This window comes from Halichoerus grypus, chromosome 3, assembly GCF_964656455.1.
Source record: "Halichoerus grypus chromosome 3, mHalGry1.hap1.1, whole genome shotgun sequence".
Taxonomy (NCBI): Eukaryota; Metazoa; Chordata; class Mammalia; order Carnivora; family Phocidae; genus Halichoerus; species Halichoerus grypus.
Genome location: NC_135714.1, coordinates 85,087,331 through 85,092,216, shown reverse-complemented (window position 1 = coordinate 85,092,216; position 4,886 = coordinate 85,087,331).

Sequence of the window (4,886 nt, the reverse complement as noted above, 5' to 3'; positions counted from 1 at the left end):
AATCATTTAAAGACTAGTAAAAGAACGTATAATGTAAAAACTGAATGATGGGAAAAAATCCTTAGTTAATCAAATAAAAGGAAAAAAGAAAAAGAAATGTATCACAAGTAGGACAAAGAAAAAAAAATAAGATGTTAGATTTGACTCCCAACATATGAGATAAAACAATATAAACTTAATACTTTTTTTTTTTTTTTTTTTTAGAGAGGGAGTGGGGAGAGGCACAGGGAGAGAGAATCTTCAGCAGGCTCCATGCCTAGCATGAAGCTGCCATGGGGCTCAATCTCACAACCCTGAGCTCATGACCTGAGTTGAAATCAAGAGTTGGATGCTTAACCAACTTAGCTACCCAGGCGTCCCAAACTTAATTAATGCTTTTAAGAAGGGCTGGAAAATTACACTCCACAGACAGAAATAGGCTTGCTGCCCCCTTTTTTTATAGATAAAGTTTTGTTGGAACACAACTACTTTCATTCATTTATGTATTATCTATGGCTGCTTTTGCATGGTAATAGCAGGGTTGAAGAATTGTGATACACACTAGATGTGACCCACAAAGTCTAAAATATTTATTCTCTGGGGGCTCATGGGTGGCTCAGTCAGTTGAGCATCTGACTCTTGGTTTTGGCTGGGGTCATGATCTTGGGGTCATGAGCTCGAGCCCCACATGGGGCTCCATGCTAAGCATGGAGTCTGCTTGGGATTCACTCTCTCCCCCTCCCATCTGCTCAGGTGCCTTCTCTCTCACTCTTGCAAATAAATAAATAAAATCTTAAAAATAATAAAATAAAATAAAATAAATAAAAATAAAATAATATTTACTCTCTGACCTCGTGCAGAAAGTTTCCCAACCCTTGTCCTAAAAGACAGAGATGAGGTGCCTGGGTGGCTCAGTCGACTGAGCACCTGACCCTTGATTTTGGCTCTGGTCATGATTTCAGAGTCATGGGATTGAGCCCCATGTCAGGCTCCCCACTCAGTGGGGAGTCTGCTTGTCCCTCTCCCTCTCTTTCTCTCTCTTGTAAATAAATAAAATCTTAAAAGAAAAAGACAGAGCTGATCAAACTAGATTTAGGAGAAGGGGGGAGAAAACAACGTATGGCACTTAAAAGTGCTATAAATAAATATATAAATAAAATATAAATGTCACTAAATAAAAATGTATTGAATATTTTATAAAAATAAATATACAGGAAAATAGAAAGTAAGATGGAAAAAAGACATATCATGCAAATTCTAATCAGAAGAAAGCTGGTGGAGCTACACAAATATCAAACAAAATAGATATTAAGGTAAGAGGCATTATTTGAGATAAAAGGGGATATTTCATAACAATAAAGGAAAAACTTGAAGAGGAAATAGTAGTTACAAATTTTATGCAACCAATAGTATAGTTTAACATGTATAAAGCCCAAATTTATAAAATTAAGAGCTTTATACTCATTTATTGCCTCTATCATTAACTGATAGAACAAACATTTCTATCAGTAAATAAGTAAGGAAGAATTGAGCCACACAATTACAAACAACCTAATTAATATTTGTTGTCTATCATCTATTTATCTACTCTTTCTAATTCACTTACGACCATACGTATATATTGTTTTCAAATGCATATGTCATAACAAATATCAAAGAATGGAAATCATACAGAATGTGTTCTTCCTATAGTAAAATTGATCCAAAAATCAAAAGCAAAGTTAAAATGAATTATCACCAGATGTTTTAAAATTATGCAACAAACTTGCCCATAGATCAAAGAAGAAATCAAAATGTAGATTAGAAAATAGTTTGAGCTGATGGATCATGAAAATAAGACTTATTAAAACCAGTAGGATGCAGGTAAAATCATACTTAATGGAAATATATTGCATATATTTTGCTATAATAATAAAATGATTTTATTATAAAAGAAAGAGACTAACATCAATATTCTAAAATCAATTATTTCTAGCAGAAAACAGCAGCAGATGAACCACAAAAGTAGTAGAAAGAAGGAAATAATGATAATTAGTGAAAATTAATAATATAGAAGAAAATCAATACAGAGAGGGTGAAGAACATCTAAATTGGTTCTATGAAAATACCAGTAAAACACTGATAATAAACTTGTTAACCTGACCAAGAAGGTTGGGGAAGGGGGCTGAGAACAAATTAGCCTGTCAGAAATGAAAAAGGGGAAAACCACTAAGACACTAACTGTAGGTTCTAAAATGATAGTAAGAGCAAGTTGAAAAGAACCGTATTCCAGGGCGCCTGGGTGGCTCAGTCGTTAAGCGTCTGCCTTCGGCTCAGGTCATGATCCCAGGGTCCTGGGATCGAGTCCCACATCGGGCTCCCTGCTCGGCGGGAAGCCTGCTTCTCCCTCTCCCACTCCCCCTGCTTGCGTTCCTGATCTCGCTCTCTCTCTCTCTGTCAAATAAATAAATAAAATCTTTTAAAAAAAAGAGAAAAGAACCGTATTCCAAAGAAATGGAACATTTAGATGAAATTGACAGTCTCCTCACTAAAGAAACCCTGAAAATATACCAAAACACAAGAACTGAAAAAATGAAAGCAATGATCCTATATCTATTAAATTAGTCAACTCCCTAAATAAGAGCTGTCTTCCAAAAAAAAAGCTACAGATTGTGTTTGGTTCAATAGTAAATTCTGCAAATGATTTAGAGGAAGTAACATAATTGTATGTGAACTATTTCAGAGAAAAGCAAAGAGGGCGCAATTTCCAATTTGTTTTACAAGGTCAATAATTTTTTACAAGAATGGGAAAAGATACACCAATCTCAAGTCCTTAAAATAAAAGGAAAAAAAGTAAATCAAATCTAGTGATCTGTAGAAAATAAAGTACATTATAACCAAGTTGGATTTATTCTAAGAATGCTGATATGGGTAGGTAGCTCATGCATCACAGTAACAATAAAAAATAAAAATTATATGATTATCTCAAAAGAAACAGAAAAAGGTAGCTGTCACAAAAACTATTAGTAAACCAGGAATAGAAAAAAAATTTTCCTTTAGATAAATGGTACCTACAAAAAATATTTATGCTAAAATTTCCATCTGAAACCAACTGGGTAAATATACTTTCTATCACTACCTCTATCCAAATATGGACTTGAGATTGTAGACAGTACGAAGTATCATGAAAAAATGATAAAAGAACTCAAAAGGAAAAACCAAAAATGTCTTTTCCAGATTTAATTGTATGTTTGTAAAAATCCCAAAGAATCTATGGAGAAACTATTAGGATTAATATCTAAACGTAAAATGGTCTTTGGATAAAAAGTCAGTAAATAAAATCAATTGTATTTCTGTATATCGACCATAAACACTTAAAGTGAAACTAAGAAAATTACTATTATTTGCAATAGCATCAAAAACCATTGAATACCTAATAATAAATCTCACAAAAGTTATACAAAAATTTTACACAAAAAAGTACACAATATTTTTGTGAGATTAAAGAAAGCCTTAATATGAGGAAGGGCATATTATGTTCATAAACCAAAATGTCAATTTTCTCCAAACCAATCCATAAATTCATTATAATATCTGAATATTTCAGAAGTTTTAGTTTGTAGAAATTGACAAGATTCTAAAATTTATATGGAAGTGCAAACAGACAACAATAGCCAAGATAAGCTTCAAGTAGAACAGTTTTGACTTGGAGTAGGGGTGTCTGGGTGGCTCAGTCAGTGAAGCGTTTGCCTTTGGCTCAGGTCATGATCCCAGGCTCCTGGGATCAAGCCCCACATTGGGCTCCTTGCTCAGTGGGGAGTCTGTTTCTCCCTCTTCCTGCCACTCCCCCTGCTTGTGCTCTCTCTCTCTCTCTGTCAAATAAATAAATAAAATCTTTAAAAAAAAAGATTTGGAGTAAAGATTGTAAAAATTATTATTAAGCCATAGTGATTAAAACAATTGGAAATATGGGTGGAAATATGGGTAAATAGCCCATTGACATAGATTAAGGTGTCCAAAAATAAACCAAAATATAAAGCCATTTTATTCATAAAAAAAGGATGTTTTAAGAGCAGTGCGAAAAATATAGTCCATTCAATAAATGATGCTGGTTCATTTGGACATCCCTTTGAGAAAACTAAATTTTAACCTTCTCTCATACCATGAGCAAAAACCAATTCCAAGTAGATGATATTATTATTATGTTTATTATAATAAATTATTATTATTATAAAGTTTTATTTTTATATGAAAGCTAAAGCATAAAGCTCTTAGCAAATAACATATGGAACTTTATGATTTTGGTGTGGGGAAATATTTCTTAGATAGGAAACAATTATTCCTAACTATAAGAGAAAAGATTGATAATTTAGATCTATTAAAATAAGGTGTTCTCTTTATTAAATGTTACTATTAAGGCAGTGAAAAATAAGCCACAGGGCAGAAGAACATATTTTCAACATATTTAATTGACAAATTACATATATGCAGGATATATAAAGAACTTCTAAAAATGAGTAAAAAAAAAATCCCCAGATAATCAAATACAAAAATTGGCCAAACACACACACACACACACACACACACACACACACACACACACATTAAAAACTATTTAGGAAAATGCAAATTAAAATCACAGTTAGATAGTATTGAACACATACAGAATGGTTAAGATGAATTGGACTAACAATTGGCAAAAATGTAGCACAACTGGGACTCTCATACATCATTGTGGGGGTTTAAATTCGTCGCACCACTTTGGAAAACTGTAGGGTGGTATCTACAAATCTGAATGCCCACATCCACTCTGACCCAACAGTTCCACTGCTGGTATATACCTACCAGAAATGTGCATGTCTGCGTTCCAAGGCATATACACAGAAATGTCCACACGGTGCCTTATGTATAAGGGTTCAAAGTAGGGA